Source organism: Stegodyphus dumicola, chromosome 6, assembly GCF_044657685.1.
Source record: "Stegodyphus dumicola isolate Sdum_Otavi_A_Nest chromosome 6, ASM4465768v1".
Classification (NCBI taxonomy): Eukaryota; Metazoa; Arthropoda; class Arachnida; order Araneae; family Eresidae; genus Stegodyphus; species Stegodyphus dumicola.
The window spans coordinates 131,253,576-131,272,901 of NC_140773.1; the positions used below are offsets into that span (position 1 = coordinate 131,253,576).

Here is a 19,326-nt window from a genome sequence, read left to right on the forward strand (position 1 = left end):
CACGTAACGCGCGCCTGTGGCGCCACTTCAAAGCACTATTTGAGGCTTGGAGTTTTCGACCATTTAAAGTTCGGCAATTGTGTTTTTCTTCTGGTTTTTTATAAAAAAAAAAAAAAAAATCAATTATGCCTCGTAGTAAACAGCGATCATCGTTTGATCAAGTATACAAGTTCGACAGAGGAAGGATAGTGGCCTACAGAGAGTGTGGATTATTTTTCAGGGAAATTAGTAGTCGTGTTCGACGAAACCAAACAACTGTAATGCGGATATGTGACCGTTGAATGCAGGAGGGTGCACCACTTCACGTGATGACAGGAACATTGTGCGCATGTTCGCTGGCAGTGACGGATCGCTCAGGCACATCGCGAACCATAGCACAGCACATTCAGTCTGTACCGCAATTATCCAGTGTCTGCGCGTACCATTCGACGCCGTTTACAGCAGAGTGGTCTGCCCGCAAGACGTCCATTATATCGTCTACCATTGACGCAGAACCGCAGACGTCTCCGCCGCCAATCGTGCGATGAAAGAAGGATGTGGACGGCAGAATGAAATGAAAGTGTCTCTACTGACGAGTCACGCTTCTGTCTGCAGCACCACGATGGTCGGATTCGAGTCTGGAGAAACCGTGGAGAGAGGATGCTGAACAGCTGCGTTATGCACCGCCACTGGTCCTGCACCAGGTTTTATGTTATGGGGCGGTATTCGATATCACTCAGATTGAATTGCTTCCCAGGCCGGCTCGCTGTCCGAATCTTTCGCCGATAGAAAATATGTAGTCCATGGTTGCTGAATGATTGTGATAGATTACATTCCAAGCTGCCACACCAGATCAACTTTGGCAATGGGTGGAAACTACTTGGTCTGCTGTACCGCAAGAACACATCCAAAGTCTCTTTGAATCAATGCCGAGGCGTGTGGCAGCGGTTATCTCCAACAACGGCGGCTACTCTGGCTTCTGACTCTAGAAGGAACCACACTTCACAGAAGTCTATAAATTTAATCATTTGATACTTGGTCAACGTGATATCTACTAAATAAATTTTGTTGTGATATCTCTTGTCTTTCTTGGTGTTGCAATTTGGGTTGCCCAGCAGTGTAAATGCTTTCGATGCGCTGCATGCGTTTTTCTTTCCGCTCACAAATTATAACAGTTTTCTTTCTGCCGCTAGAGATGATTTATAAAATTTGGCATATCCTAAAGCATTCCCAAGCATCCATCCATGGTTCGCAAACCAACCACAAGCAAATCTAATTTTTCAAAAATATCTTTACAAAATTGCTTGATAGATTCAATATAATATTTTAATTTTTTATATTTTGAATAACATTGTTAAATGTTTTGATTAACAAGAAATGAAACAAAATAAATGCTTTTCGAATTTGATCACTTAAATTTATTAACAATTTTTCAAAAAATAAAATAAATTAACTACTGATTTCTTTCCCTTGAACACTGAGTATTTTTATTATATTCCATACCTATATTTTATTTGCAAAGTAGCTGCACCGCTCGCTTACGAGAGCCGTGTCATAGCCGATCCCGTTATATATATATATATATATATATATCAAAGCAATTAGTACAAAAAAGAATTATTTAAAAAGCATTTTTTTAAATTATCCTTTTTGAGGAAGATTGTGTCTAGGACAGTAAATTATCACATGTTAAATTGAAATGAAAAAAATAAAATCTGAAAGGTTTCAGATTTTAAATTACGTTCAAAGGGACGTTTTTTAACGTTTTGTGTGCTACATTCATTTATTAAATATCATGTTCTTTGCACTTAAACCATAAAATTAAGTTCAATAGCAATGTCGCAAAATAATTTTAGGATGAGCAAATCTTTAGAATTTCCGATACACAGCTCCGCGCGCTGGAGATAAAAAGGGTTGTCTTCCCCCGTAGAGTGTTGTCATTGCTCGCTTTGAAATCCTTGCATTTGTTAATCAAAAATTAGTTTATAATTTATAAGTTTTACAAAATATGAAATCGATAATGAAACAAATTTCAAATTTGTTCTTCCACACGCCCATATTTGTAGGAGGATTACGTCATTCAAAATTCGAAGGCTCTATGTACCGTTGTTTTATGACATTGCGAGAAATATAAATACATTAATTCAGATTTTTCATTATTTAATTTCTTAAAATATAATGGAGGACTCTAACATTTGGGGGCAACAGTTTGAAAAGTGAAACGAACATTTATAGTGATTCAAAGCAAAATCGCAAAACGAAAATAATAGCCCTTCAGAGACAAAGCCACTTTCGACTATAAAAATAAAGGCGGATAAGGAATTTTTTCTCTTCAAAAGGGAAATTAAATTTAGAAAAATATATTAACTGGAATAACAAATAAATGTATCAAAATAAATCTCTTAACTACCGTATGTTTAATGTTCCAAGCAGAAATTTTCAAGGATTTAGTATTTAAAGCATTAAACCCGGACAATTAAGAAACGCCGAAAAACTCGTAAAGTTCTTAACAAACCGCTCTTAACTGATTGTTCTCGAATGAGGGGCATTATTTCTAATAGTCTGTCCCGATGGAACAACGATGTGCTGTTCGCACAAGCAAAGAATACAAAAAATTCCAAATTAAACTAAATTGAATTGCGAAAAGTACAAAAACATATTATACAGAAAGAAATACCTAGAAAAATTGTAAACAAATACTTTCGAGGATTTTTTTTTTTAACTATTATTGAAACATACTAAAGTGTATTATAAATGTACGAAATTAAAGATATTCTTTTTTTGAAAGTTTTCATGTATATTTGCTAAAGTATGAGTTTATAACGACAGCTGCATAAGTGAAAATGCTGTTGTATTAACTGTTATTGATTAACAGAAAACTGGAATTAACTCATTGCGATTCACAAAATACTATTATTATATGGAAAGCTAAAATGAAGTAGTATTTTAGCCCATATGATCGATTGTCCTGATTAAGTCAATGCATCTTTTTTTTATTTAATAAACCATAAAACACAATAATTTCCAAAATTGCAAACATTTTAGTCCAATGAATTGCGCAATAAAGATGAGCGAATTAAGTATTTATTATGATTAAAAAAACTATCATATTAAATTTCTGTAAGATTTCTTTCTCTGTCCTCCTCCTCTAAGATGATTTCGATTATGTCCATGAATAGATCATCGTTAAGGGGTACAAAATACCTGTCGGTGGCTTTGGACGCCTTAGGTTACAAGCATATTTTGTTCACTTTGATCCAGTTTTGATAAACAACATCCTCGGTGACAAATCAGGAGCTACCTATGCCTCATTCCCCTCCAACAGTCTCTTACCAGAATCATGAACTTGGTGGTTTTTTAAATGTTTTCATGTTGCAATATTCAAGATGGGCCCATATTGGGGCATTTGACAGCATCGTATCAAAAGGGAGGATATTTTGTTCTCCAATAGTAGCACACACAAACGTGAAATTCGACTGCAAAATATTTCTAGCTGCTTTTCGCAAATGAAACAATAATGCTATTTACGTAAATATTTAATGTAAGAGTATGTATATAAATATGATAAAATTGTCAAAGTATCGTTTGAAGGATTTATTATTAGTTTTTACTCCCCAATTACATTCGAATGCATTTACAAAGTAAAATCTCAGCATAAGGTCAAAAAAATGATTTTACAGCTATCTTGGATTAAATGCAGTCACATTGAATTAAAGCTGTTTTTGCCATCTTTAAAATAATTTGCGTAAAAGTTAAAACGAGTCCCTCTATTCCCGATAAAATGGTAATTTTTTTTTTTTTTTTTTTTTTTTTTTTTTTTTTTAGAAACGGTATCCTAACGAGATTTTTTTAGCATTCCCAATCTTATAATTAAGACCCGGTGGCGTAGTGGCTAGCGCGTCGCTCAGCAGAACCACAGGTCCGGGGTTTGATCCCCGGAATGGGGAAGGTTGACTCAGCCTTCCATCCCATGAGTAGGTCGATAAAACGAGTACCAAGTTCTCTTGGGGGCTAAACACCGGGGGTCATTCGACAAGCTGGTCACTTGTCTGGGGCATGTACTCATGCACCCCGGAGCCCACGGTCTAGAAAGCAGACATCAAGGCCCTGGCTCTCTAAGGGCTGTTTGTGCCGCTGAGTTTTGTTTAGAGTTAATCTTGTAATTAATTATAATTACCTACAATATCACAGTTTAGAAGGCTTTGCAAATCTCAGGCATCCAAAATGAAGCATTTCTTCCTTGTAGATGACCGATTTAAAATCCAATTTGTCACATATAAATGAGGAAATACCATCTGATTCACTTCATTCAGATCTTAAATAAAACTATCGGCTAAGTAAATATATTGATTTTATAGAGTTTTATAATTTTTATGATAATGTTTTGTTAAAATCGGATGTATTGGATTGTTTTGATTATTTTTTATGAGTTATTTCGCAGTGAATTTGTTTCAGTTTCTAAGTAACAGGAATACAGTAGCTCCATTTCAAAGATACTCATGTAAAAAAAAAAAGAATTTTTCTTTCATAACTTCATAATTTTCTGATATTCACGCTAATCTGCATTAGCAAAATATAACAACAATGCTTTAAATGGATAAATTTTGTGCCTGTTGTAATTAAAATTAAAGTAAATCCTCGTTGAAATTTGGAAGGAATAAAATTTACAATATAATAAATTTGCGTACACGCATACCTGAATACATTATTCTACAAAATTTTGCCCTGTTTATGTAAGAAAGTAATTTTCTGACAAAGCACTATAGGACTATCTGCTTTAACAGAGTTTCATGAAGACTTTCCTAAATGAAATAGGTTATAATTCACTTTGCATAGAGGAAAAATGGTTGCTTTAGGGTAGAAAATAGAACAAAAGCAGCAAGATTAGTCACCAGAACTGAACATGTGACTGAAATTCAATGGTATTTGACTTTGGTTACTGAAGAATATTTATTTCTTAAGATTTATTTGAAACAGGTATTTCATCATGAACGCTATGAATTTAATAACTAATTTCTATTATTAGTAAACGCTAAATCTGTTGAATGTTATCAAAAAAGTTAAAATACATGTATTTTTGCACGGTGAGATTTACCTTGTTGCGTGACGAGTTTTAAGAAATAGAAATAAGAACTCTCTAATTAAATATAGTTATTGAATAAAATTAATACTATTCCGTACATCCATTTATTGAATATTGCCTATTTATATTTATTACATTTAACATTTTCACTATCTAATAACTACCTTTTTTGGAAGATGGGTGCCAAGTACAAATCTTTTAACTTAAACTCTGATAGGGTGAAATACGCCTACACTATAAGAAACTAATCGAATTTTATCTGCCTTGCTGCAAACATAATTTTAAATTATTCAGTTCATCCACATCAATATTCTATAACAAATTAAAAGAAAATCAAAACAAAGCTGCTAGAAAATTTGCAATTTCAATAAAAGATAAAGATAATATGAATTTTACATTAAAAAATATAGTTTTGTAACTTTATAACTCTCACTTAAATATGAAATAGACAAATTTAATGAAATTTGATGAGAATAAAATTTATAACACTCACATCTGAAATTAAGGTAAATAATCTGAGTTGAGTTTCTAATTACGTTAAATCTTTTCAGCAAAAATGCTTGAGAAGTGGAATTTGCATTTTATTTAAGGGTATTGTTACGTCTATTCTAAAAAGAACTGAAATGAGAAAGGAACACTAGAATACAGATACATTGTAATTCAGAGGATTTATTGAAGTTTTTAATGAAATATGTATTTATTCTGAATTTGCCTTCATTAATAATACACCCATCATTAATCAAACTGATATAATCACATTAAGAAATGTTTACTTACAAAGATTATTTACCTCTGTTTGCGTAGAAAATGTCCCAATAAATTCCCCTTTAGAAAACTTCGCTTTGGTTTTGATGATTAAGGATTAAAATTAAAATTTGGAATGTAATTTGAAGTTAGAATGCTTATCCTGACTTTATAAAGCATAAATCTACTTATGCTTTAAACAAGAAATACAGCAAACGGAAAGAGTAAATTAATGTATTCGTCAAATAAGAGTTAGCGAATTTTGGAGGAATAATACAGTTTCGCAGATATTTGTATATTGCTGTGTATACCTTTCCTTGGCATCATACCCTGGAGATTAATAAATTTCAGTAAGAGTTCATGAATATTTTATACGCTACGAAAAGCATAAACACAAAAACATTATTTGCATTCATAAACGAATCTGGTAAGAAGATGATGTAAATAATGAGCAGAATGAAGTTCCCTCAACGGTACAACGTAGGAAAATAGAATAAAATGAAGTATAAGGTAATTGAAGATTTATGATAATTCGAAAGAAGAATGAATTTTTTATGTTTATACATCTATGTAAATAAAATAGTTTAATATTATTCACCTGAAACACATTTACTGCGCCTGCAATCTGTTGATTTAGATTAATCTTATGCTGCCATCTATTTTTTATACATTCCTAACATAAATATGAAGGTTTTGATTACACAGCTCTTTTATACTAAATTCATTTCTAACAAACAATAACTTTGTATATTGCAGGGATTATTTTAATTTTCTTATAGTAATTTTTAATTTTGAAACTCTTTCCTTTAAATTCTTGTTTTACACCTACAACTCGCTGCCAGAAAGAGGTTTCAGTATAGCGTTATATGCAAATGAAGTAGAACTAGTATTTAATGGAAAGTTCACTCACTTCTGTAGAAGAGCTCAGGAGTTCTTAGTAGAGCGTGCTCTGCCTTCCGACCACGTTGTTGCTTTTAAGCCTAACTTATTATGTTCGACCATAGTCTTATGTGTCTGTCATTATTCGTTGGTGAGGTTTAATTGCGCTGCAACACGGTTATTCATTTTTTACAGCTTCGGCTAAAGATTAGCTTGTTAGATTTAGTTTATTTATCTATTTTCTATCTTAAATTAAAGCCTAAATAAAAAGTAAGACAAAGAAATAAAAATAGTGGAAGTTTTACATTAAGCACGAGAAGGAGCCGAGTGTATTATTTTTGTGGTTGAATAAAACACACACTTGCCGCAAATTGTTCATGAAGAACACGTTAGTAAACCTATGCATCCTTCTGCTTCAAGGCCCTCGCCTAAAACGATCACACTTTCCATTCTCCCATATGGCTGCGAACGTTAGCCTCTAGCGGTCGCCTTTCGCATTTTCGACACAAGTTCCTATGGAAATCTTATTTTTCATGATATGACAGACCATCATGTTAAATTTGGCTACGGTCTTTTAAGATACCCTGTATAAACTGCCATAAATGTCCGTGTCCGTTTTTACGGATAGCTAGTCATGCTGACTAGCCATTTTGAAGAATAGTTTTGCCATTTATTGAGCATCAAACGTTAAAAAATAGATTTTTTAAGCAACATTACCATATCTTTTGGAACAAAAGAAAACATTTATAAATACACATTTCATTAGCGTATAATACTCATCGTAATATCAAGTTTCGTCTAATAATGCTTTACAGAATATTTGGTTTATTATCCCTCTTTCTCCCATCTAAACATTTTGAATTTTCCAATCTACTCGTTCTTCTTCTAATATAAGTAGCAACAATAATATTGTCTATAACTGATAAAACGCTCGTGTTCATAATTTGTCAAAACTGACAATTAGATATGAAACATATTTATGAACGAAACTCTTCAGGTCAATGCAATTTGAGTTTTATCTTGTACATTTCAAATAAAAAATTTAAAAAAAAAAAAAAAAAAAATCTGAAATGTTTCATATTTTAAATTACGTCCAAAGGGGCGTTTTTTAATATTTTGTGTGTTACCTTTCTTTATTAAATATCATGTTCCTCGCACTTAAACCATAAGATCGAGTGCAACAGCAATATCGCAAAATAGTTTTAAAACGAGCATATCTTTAGAATTTCCGATACAAAGACTCACGCGCTGGAGATAAAAATGTTTTTTCTGCACAACGTTGCCATTGCTCGCTTTGAAATCCTTGAGTTTGTGAATCAAAAATTCGTCAAAGTTTTAAAAAATAGGAAATCGATCATAAAACAAATTTCAAATTTCAAATTTGGTCTTCCACATGCTCATATTCGTTGGAGGATTACGTTATTCAAAATTCGATGACTCTATGTACCGTTGTTTTATCACAATACGAGAAATATACATACATTTATGCAGATTTTTCATTATTTAATTTCTTCAAATATAATGCAGGACTCTAACATTTTGTGGCAACAGTTTGAAAAGTGAACCGACATTTATGAGTCCGACGCAAAATGCCAAAACAAAACTAATAGTCCTTCGGGATTCAAATCCCTTTGGACTAATAATATAAATATATAAAATAATACAAAAAATATAATGCAAAATAATTAAATAAAATATTCGGAATAATATGATTATTTTTCCTTAAATTTATAAAAATGTGAAAAAATTCTTTTCAAACGCACAAATATTTTTCTTTTAAACAAAACATAATCTATCATTAAACTTTTGTAATATGAGGTATGTTGCGATATTGATGTTGAAAAATTAAAACATTTTGCGTACTTCATTGTGACAGTTATTAGTTATCAAAATCTTTAAATTAAATAGTCTTTAAAGGCAATAAAAAGGAAATTCTATTTAAATTTGAAGACTGGAATGTTTAATAGGTTTCCGTAACTACTATTTGTAGCTGCGGTTTATTCATAATCGAGTAAAACGATCATCGCCCATATTAACAAGCAACATCAATAACGTCTTTTTTCATTAATAATGTATCACAAAATGCTTTCTTAGTTACAAAAATGCCTAATTTGTAATAAGAAAGAATAGGGATATTTCGCAGTTGAGAATGATATTTTATAAAGTACATATTTTACCACCAATTTTTCATAATTTTAAACAGAAAAAAAAAATTATGTGGACACCACGTGACTTCTGTGCATGATCTATTCAATTCTACATATTTTTTGCTGCATTTCGTCTAAACATATATCCTAAAATTATTCTAACTTAAATTTTTTAGTCTTATTTGTTTAGGAAGCATAAAATATAGACCCTACTGAAGACGAGATAGCAAATTCTCCTATATCTTGAAACACAGATGACTGCCGTCAAAGTTCATAAAAACCTTTACATTTTAATTAACTGAACTGGACATGCACTCACTGGGTGCTCACAATTTAACCACAACTTGTGACAAAATAATACAAAATAAAAAATAAATCTGAAAAGTTTATCGCAAAATATTGCAAACTAATTTTAAAATGAGCGTATCTTTAGAATTTTGGATACACAGTCACGTGCGCTGGAGGTAAAAATTTTTTTTCTGTACAACTTTGCCATTGCTCTCTTTGAAATTCTTGAGTTTGTTAATCAAAATTCGTTAAAGTTTTACAAAATATGAAATTGATGCTAATCTTTGGAATATGGTAACAGGTATTTTGGAGACATTTTGGTAAGGCGATGAAGGTTACTAGCTAGGACTTTAGCAGTGTACATGGATAAAGTCAAGAGTGTGCGCAATGCCATTTTTGTGCAATTCTGGGATTTTTTTTAAGTGAAAATAAGTCGACGTGTACATGGATGATACCGTGTATGTGCAATTCTTAAAATCGCTGCAAGCAGTGGGCGATTCTGCACTTTCTCCCAATTTCTTACCTAATCTTCGTCATGATTAAGCACTTTTGTTCCATAAAAGTTCTAGCTTAAGCGTAATTCGGCTAGCAGATTGTTGGAAAAAATTTTGAGTAAAAAAAAAAAAAAAAAAAAAAAAAAAAAAAAAAAAAAAAGCCTTTACTTCGTGAAAACAAAATGGCGTCCAAAAAAACTAGCAGGTTGCTGTAGCAGGGTCGGTCGCCAAATTTTCGCCAAAAAATCGCCAAGTTACCATAATCCGAAGATTAACCACATTTGTAATAAAACAAGTTCCGAATTTCAAATTTGGGCTACCAGATGCCTATATTCCGTGAAAGATTACGTTATTTAAAATTTGATGACTCCAAGTACCGTTGCTTTATCACATTGCGAGAAACGTACATACATTTAAGCAGATTTTTTATTACTTAATTTTTTTAAATATAATACAGGGCGATAATATTTTGTGGTAAGAATTCGAAAAGTGAAACAACACAGAAAATGAATCAGCACAAAATGCCAAAACGAAATTAATATTCCTTCTGTGCAAATTGTCCGTTTGGACTAAAAAATGGGACAATGCTATATCTTTCGTTCTACTGTGTCAATTGACGAAATTCAACGCCTCGAAAGCGCTACTTAGGATATGTATTGGATTTATATATAACACTGTCCCAATATACGTATTTAGACACAAAATTGGACTTTTTTTAAATGACCTGCCAATGTTTTTTCATATTTCGATTATACGGCTCAAATTATGCCAAAATGCCAAGTTTTGTAAACATCGCATGAGTAGTTTCAAAAATATTAGCTCTCAAAGTTTTAGCTCCTCAATGCTAATTAAATTTGTTATATTCTCTCTCTCTCTCTCTCTCTCTATATATATATATATTTATATCTCTTTTTTATCAAACTTACTTGGTTCCTTCTTCCATAATTCTACATTTAAGCTTAATCCAAATATAATTCGCATGTTTTTTATGATTTATTTTTTAAATTTATATCTTTAAATATTTTTACATGGCTTTCGAAAAACGTTTTGTATTCTAACCTATAAAAGTTCTAACCTCATCTCAAACTAGATGTATTTCTAGGGACATCTGCAAAAAATTAGAGTTTTCATTCAAAATGTTTTACGATATATGTTAATTTACATATTGGCGTGTTTTGATATATGGCATATTCGTTACAAGGGATAATAACTCCAAATATGCTTTACGCACTTTTATTTAAATTATTTGAAAGTAATTAACTTGACCATTTGGGGGGGGTATCAGAATGCATTAAATTTTAACTACACGACTGGCTCCTATTTCAATTTAAATCCGTTTTACCAGCTGCGCACAGCAAAGCCAACGCTAGAATATCAGTATAAAGAGAGGTAAGTAAGTGGCTAGCACAAAATATTCAACAAAACAACATATGCGGCATAAACTCGTAATTAACTCTTCTTATTCTTCTTGTGAACTCTAAAATTCTGCTACTTAAATATTATTTTGAACACACTGATATTTGCATATATGTCATTTAAATTTGCATTCATGAAAGTTTCTTAAAATAAAAAATAATTGGTTAGTACAAAATAAGGTCTCTATAAAATAACCGTCAAAGCAAGTTGAAAAAAAGAACAAAATTGTAAATTTCGAAATTAAATATCCCTGTAATTTTTTATCTACGAAGTCAAATTTCTTTTCTATTTTATTTTTCGAAACCAATATAAGACTTTCCCAAACATGAGTATTGAAACCAGAATATGGCATAAAAATTAGATTTTGTTGTTTGTAGAAAATGATTTTATTTAAAATTTGACATTGCCAAAACATGACTACATGAGTATTTTTGTAATTTAAAACACTTCTCTAAATTGGAAGTATATGATTACGACAACGATTGCGAAATTAAGGCCGGGTAAGTACTTAGGCAAAAAAAGTAGAATATACATATATTCACTTTTAGCACTGCAAATTGCAATCAAACAGTGAAGTGCACACGTAGATTCTATAGCAGTCACGTAGATTCTATAGCAAATCTTTTAGCGGTCTACCGCTAATCGTTTTTAATTTATAGGAAATACATATGGACAGACGTCATGAAAAATGCATTTTGAATCCATTTGAATTTATTCCACAATCTATTTTGGAATAAAATGTAATTTATTCTGTCCATACTTACAAACGTAATGGGAAAATGGCCCAAATTGATTAGAGAATGGTAAAAATGGGAAGTTTTGTTGAAACATGTTAACCTACATTTTTCGAGATTACAATACTTCCTTTACTTCGTTAAAAAAGAATTTTGATTACACTAGTTTGCTATTTTAAAAGAAATATTGGCCATTTTTTTTCTAGTATAACAATAGCATTGGGACATATAATAGCATCATCTCGTATAAAATTTCGTCTCCTCTTTCATAATCTCGCAAAACTTTTCATCTCGTCTCATGCAATAACAATATCTCGTATAAAATATCGCAACTGAGATTGATAGTTTATAAAAATATTTTACTACCAATTTTGTATAATTCTGAAAAGAAGAACAAAGCATGAAAGTTTTATGACTTTTATTTGTTACTTTGAAAAAACATATTTACTATTTTACTTTTCTTCTAAGCATGATTTGTTTAGAGCAGGATTTATTTATTTTACAAAAATCAGTTCAAAGGGAAAATTGTTTTGAATTAGAAAATAAACATAGTTTTCATAAACGATGTATACTATATATATCTTTTTATATCCCAAAGCAAAAACAATTGGTTATAAATTGGAGCTTCGGATAAAGAACGGCTGTCATCATGAACAAAGTGGTTCACATACTCTCTATCTGAACAAAAGAAAATATCTCAGCTGACGAAGGGTATCTCAAGAAAATTCTTTAAAATCCGCAACTAATAATTTATAGAGGTCTATAATGCGTGCTCTAACGCAGAATTTGGCTCATAGACTTCTCTAAACATCATTTTAATTCTTTCTGCTGCTTAACTTCTGTTCATTAAAAAAGGGTGTGACATAAAATACACGATCCACACAAAAGAAGGGGGGCAGTTCTAATATATCTTCTTCCACTTTGGATTGATTGACAAAATTTAACTTGCGTTTTTCATGTTTCGAAAGCGGGACTTAAAATACGTATTAGATTTATATATATCATTCTTCTAACATAGGTATTCTGAGATAAAATCGGACTTTTTCTGAAATGACATAACGATATTTTTCCAATATTTCGATTCTACGACTCAAATTATGCCTAAATATTATATTTTCTAAAGTTTAATGAGATACGTATAGGACTGTGTTCTCTTAGGCGATGTAAAGTAATCTAAATCTTATTAAGGAACTTGGCGACTTCTTGCACAAGCGTAAAGAATACCAGCACAGAAAAACACTTTATTATTATTAAAACTCTGAACAGAAGAGGCATGTACTTCGTAATCGTGTGATTCGTGTGATGTAAAAATTGTGCGATTTTCACAAAACCTGGTACTTTATCATAATTTGAATCCTGGAATCGAAATAAAGAGAAAATAAGGCATATCCTTTTAGAAAAAATCCGACTTTGCGTTAAAATACATATGCTAGAAAAATACTATATATAAATATAATATTTATCCTACGTCGCACATTTGACACATGAAAAATGCAAGTTGTATTTCGTTAATTGGCAGCTTTTTTTTTTTTTTTTTTTTTTTTTTTTTGCAAGATGTAGCGTGATTTTGGCGTAGAGGAAATTACGGCCAGAATTGTTTCCTAACAAAGATTTCAAAACATTTAAAACTCAAAAGAGTTATCTAATATATTGTATCTCTAAACAAAACTTTAGGTTTACATGTTAATATTGAAGACACGGAGGAATTATTAGAGGACTATAAAAATTAGTTCAACGAGAAAGAAACGAAAGAACATCAGAAGCAGCAATAAAAGGCGGCTAAACGTCTTCAGAATAAGAGGAGAAAAGAAGAAAGCATAATTGTATCTAGTTTTCTTTCTACGTAACATATGTCAAATGAGGTAAGTTTCAAAGTTTCCTGTGATGATATTAGCTGATATAGTACTTGATATAATATCAATACTATTTCATTTTCTAAGAAATGACATAAAATTGCAAGCAGATAATCATTAACTTCATAACTGTTATACTACATCTATTAATTTTTATACTATACACTAAGTCGACAAATTCCATCTTTCCCCGGCCTTTATTTTTGTAATCGTTGTTATTTTTTAAATGACACAAAGATACGTCTTCGTTTTTTTTAAATATAAAACTAGTTTTTTATTAAATATGAAACCTAAATATTTAGGTCTCTATATTTATATTTTGAAAAATTTAGATTCTTTATAAAAAGCAAGCCACAAAAATTTTAATTTTCGGACGAAAAGAGTAGATCGAGATATTTAATTTCAAAATTTACTATATTTGAATTCATTTTGAATTTGATTAAGGGGTCAGTTAATAAAGAAATTAAGATACCTCAAGGTTGATATTTTTCTCCTTAAACACATTTATTGGTATTTTTTGTGATTTCCTAGCTTCTTTATTTATAATTTGTATGCCAGAAATATTTTCACTGAAGCATTTTATAAGCTTTCAATGTAAAAAAAAAAAAAAAAAAAAAAAAAAAAAAATTATATTCTTTTGATGTTTTATTACTTTAGAATCATAATACGGTAATGGTAAAAAAATCATCAAAGTGCAAATACTTTTCATTTTTAATGAATGCAAATCATATTACAAGTTGGCTCTGTGGCAATACTGAAGCCTAAAAACGTTTCCTAGAATACAAATTTTTAATAAGATTCTGTATATATGATCTTTTAAAAAATTATATTGATCAATATTTTTCACAAATTCTGCATACAAAAAATTTTTACGTTATCTCTTACGTCAGAAGACACTTTTAAGTGTTATTTTAATTTTAGTTAAGTACAAATGGAAACATTTTCACCTGCTACCTTCAATATGTGCGCGGGCCCTGAATATGATTTCCAACTTTCTTATCAAATATCTTGGCCAATTTATGTAATAGAAAAGATTCAAATTTTTCGAAATGATTTTTATAACAACTATAAATATTCTAATTAGAAGCACAGAGGGAGAAAAAATGTTCAGATTTCGTATCTTTCCGTCATTCAAAACATCTTTTATCTGAAAGTACAAGAGTACCTCAAAATACGTCTATTTTGAAATATGTCCGATCTGGTATATGCCCTGCTTGTATGTAAAAATTTTTGTTTGGTATAAAAGCGTTTTTGGAATACGAGTGGAGTTCGATAAGTCACGACTGTGCGACAATACACATTTGCACTTATTAAGAGAGAATACTACCACGGACATGAGCCTCAATACTTCTGTTGTTACTATTCAGTAAATAACCCGCTCTACAATTCTGGATTTTCAAGTTATTTTATGTTAATTCACGTAAATGCTTTGTAAATGCGTTAACATGAGTTTTAGGAAATTTAATGAGAAGAGTAAATCAACGAATACAATTATTAGTATCAGCAAGGTGAAGCAAGAGACTGTTGAAAAGAATGAAGATGACATACCTACCCAGTACTTTACTGTTGTATACCGTATGCCGAATGAGACGGTGTCTAAGACTGTGAAATAAAGACTAAATTAAGTAGACTAACTTTGCGAAGAGGTTGCAATCGATTACCAGTCACAGATCAGACACGTCAGAAGCATGTTAAAAATCGCTCTTGATCTGGATAGAAATTAATAGATTTATATGAAATACTAAGTGATCATAAAATAACTCCCCCTATTTATGAAAACATAGAGGACTATCCGTTCAGCCGACCGAAATGAATTTTCACGTATTGTTATTTGAAGGTATTCGCTCGAGATTGTGATGATTTAAAATAATAGAGTTCTCATGGTTACAGTTAGAGTGAAAATATATCGAAATTTTCGAATGGCAACACCACCTTTTCCCAAGCAAATTAATCAGTGCATTTAAAAACCATAAAGGAGTTAGAACGATACACGTAAGACAAAAATCGCCGGCTAGAACATTGTAAAGAACCAATGGCAAGAGAAGAGTGGAGAGGAGGGAAAAGATCTTTTAATAGAATTAAAAGTTTTCAACGTGTACGTTTCAATATAGAGTTATCTCCCGTAACTTTACAGTTTAATAGCCTCCACTATCCCCCTACTTCAATCCGATGAATTTCTGATTCTGGGGTTTCTGAAATCTAAGGTATCCACAAGATTTGCCAGAATTGAAAGATGCCAGAAACGTGAAGTTAAACAGTTTTTCCTCTCCCAATGATTTGCTCGTCATTGTTGTCAACAGTCTCCTGTATGCAATGTGTTTTCATCTGCGAAAGTGGGCACGTTGAAATCTTCTAGTTATAAAAAAACATATTTCAGCTCTCCTAAAAAAATCTTGTGTTGCTATTGACCCTTTACAATGCTAAAGTTTTACATTAGCAAGATGTATATTATTTTAAATCATCTCAATCCGAAGCTCATAACTTCTGATGAGAATATCCGAAATTTCATTTTGACTACTTGAGCAGATATGTCGCTAGGGGATTCATATATGGGAAGAGTTTTTTATAACCACCCTGTATATATTTCACCGGCAACATTAGTGTTTTAGTATTAAACAGCTTTATAATAATTACAATAATTTTTTTACAAGACCAAATTATATTTTCCTTTTATTTCTGAATGGGAATATTCTTTTGATATACGTCCAAGGATTTGGAATGGATTACCGATATATCCGGAAGAACTGTTGAATAAGACCAATGGTTCTAAAAATAAAGATCGAGGAAGGACTTTTGGAACATGGGGTTGTAATAAAAAATATGGTGGTGTGCGCAATGAACCAGATATACTTGATAAAATTGCGGGATAAAATGTGTGATCTGAAAAGGAATATAAAAATAAAGTAACTTACCCCCAAAGAATGACACTTCAAATAATGTGAATTAAGAGAAATTTATTATATCTTGACATCGTGAAATTTTAAATTAATACGAGCATAAATCAAGAAAACATCGCCAGATGGAAGATAATAGACCGTAATCAAACAGCTGCAGTAAGTATCAGTCCTACCATTTTGAATCCTAACCTTTCGTACAAGAAATGCGTAATATTCCAATCAAAGTAAATCTCCGTTCATCTTCATTAAACAAAGTTTCATGATAACAAAAATCAAATTTTATAACGTAGGAAATTGAGTTGACTGGTTATTCCATTATATTTTCGAAGAAACACAAGGCAAATTTCCGTACCATCAGGAAGGTGTAACACGTGCACATGAAGTCCTTTCGAGGATATTTCAAGTCGTAGAATATCATTAATTTACTGCAGATGTCAGCATCTAGATAAATTTAGTTGAATCTTCAGTACCAATTTCTATTTTCTAGGCGAAATGCATCCTCTTCAAACTATGTGGAGATGGCCGTCAAAAAGTAACGAAAAAGAACAAAAATTGCAGGTACGCGTCATCTGCGGTGAGAACGGCCAGAAGCCGTCCTACACCTTCGGAGTCCAGCAGCAGCGGGAAGTAAAACCGGTTGTAGTCGTCAATCTCGCTCTGTTATTGAGCAGTCGCAGTGAACGGACTTGATGTTGAATAAGTGTAGAGGTTTGCCTGCACATTCCCTCCTGCCAAAGAAGAAGAAACGTACCACAGTTTACAATATTTTGATGAAGCACAACACTAATTTGCAGATGAAGAAATGTAGCACATGTTAACTCAATCAAATATGTCTGTCTGGCAAAATCCAAATTATGATCAAATGTTAAATTATCACAATCGCATTGTCTGGCATAAATAAAAAAGAAATGGGGATAAGCTGCTACACATGTGAGTCAAGTTAAAAATTAAAACTAAGAACTAAAACATACAGTACCTGTTTATATTTTTTTCCTGTATATATATTGAACATGGAATATATACCTATATATACTGAACCTATATATATATATATTAACCTATATATATGTATGTATATATATATATTGAACTTACTATTTTAAAAAACTTGACGGTAAAATTTATTATAAAGAACAATTTTTAATATATATTACAAAAAGTATAAACGTTAAATATAAATTAATTCTCAGATTTATGTTGTTCCCAAAATTATAAAATTTCCTTCTAATCGTTATTTATATGGAATCCTTTTATTTGCATATAATAGATCTCCTCTAGTAAAAAACGGAAAAGTTATTAAACAAAGAAAAGTAGAAATATACCAAATTATTATTGATAAAAAAAACAACTTCAAGAACGCATGACTTAAATTAACTACCATTCGTTACACTGCTAATATATACATACAAAAACAAAAAGGGGAAGAGACTAACTTAACTTAAGACTACAACTAATTTTGCAAGCGTTCCATTGGTTCCCCCCAGGGATGTTCCACGTAATTGTAGTAGTCTTTTCCCTCATTTATCTTGCCTTACCAAAGTGACTGCATTAATAATAACTTCCGTAATGTATAGATGAGCCATAGGTCAGAATCTTGGAGATTGTTCGCATTGCAGAATATTTATTTTCATTTTTGCGTGATGTCTGGAAAGAACCTCAATTTGCAATTTTGTTTTTGTTAACATATTCTATTTCAGAACTTCAGACTTCAAATTAAAGTATTTCTTTTAAATATTCGGTATGTTTTTATTCATTTACCAATTGGTATCGTTATCTAAGAACTAGATTTTGAAGTTCATTATTAATATAATATGCAAGGTTTTGATGAACTCTCTTCATGATGGTTTTACAAATAAGTCAGAGAGTTTAAAAAAAAAAAAAAAAAAAAAAAAAAAAAAAGATCACTAAGCTTGAAGAAAATATTTCACGGAAAGAAGTTCAATCAGAAAACATTAAAAAAGTCACTGTCAAATTAGAAAAGTTTTTGAAAATAATGAACAGAAATTATATTCAAAGTAGATTTTATGAAATCATGCGATTATATGAATCACTTTCTACTTCGATTTTTTTTTTTTTTCAGACAATATATTCTGTTTTATTATCAGCGAAATGAGCGACTGCTGTTCTAGCTACCGTTCATTTGTTAAAGCTGTCGTTCTACATGCCGTAAGATCTTTTCTATGAAAATCTGGTAGTTTATTTTTACATCGAAAAACTGTAATACTTAATTCTCATAAGAAACCATTTTCATGAAAAATGCAAAATATTAATTAATTACATTAAAAAAATTCAATTGAATTAAAAATAATTTGTACTATATTTACTATTCCGAAACTGCAATAATATCACATAAACATCATTTTTACTTTCTTGTATCAAACTCTAGAAAAATGTAAATTACTTTCCAACACTAAAATACTGGTCTCTAACTCAAATTTCACGCGAGTCAAATACACTAACTAAAAGTAGCTGATGGGCCGCAATAATAATAATAATCTGATGAGAACACCGCATGACTTCTTTATACGGATTATTAAATTATGCACATTTTTTGCTGCACTGCACTTAAACTAATTCCCTCGAATTATTTTAATTTAATTAATCTATCCCTGAAAGCAAGTTAAAAATGATATCAAAAACAGCAGATTCTGAAATTAATTACCCCAATATTTTTTTTTCGTACAGAAGTCAAATTGCTTGCATTTTTGTTTTTTCGTAACGAATATAAAACTTCCCCAAATATAAGTAAAGGATCGGGAGACCTCATTAAACGTTAAATTTCGTTTTTTGCCAAAAATAGTTATTTTAAAAT

General features: G+C 31.0%; 1 protein-coding gene and 1 long non-coding RNA gene across 3 annotated transcripts in view; one reads left to right on the forward strand and one right to left on the reverse strand.

The window, feature by feature from the left end:
• The window catches only part of LOC118202435 (limbic system-associated membrane protein-like), a 577,976-nt gene that overhangs the window by 26,953 nt on the left and 531,697 nt on the right, over positions 1-19,326 (forward strand). The gene's annotated exons all lie outside the window — the stretch shown is intronic.
• The window catches only part of LOC146996845 (uncharacterized), a 30,410-nt gene continuing 27,635 nt past the window's right edge, over positions 16,552-19,326 (reverse strand). The window contains exon 2 of the long non-coding RNA XR_015041487.1: positions 16,552-17,242. This is a non-coding gene — a long non-coding RNA (uncharacterized LOC146996845). The remainder of the gene's footprint in view (positions 17,243-19,326) is intronic.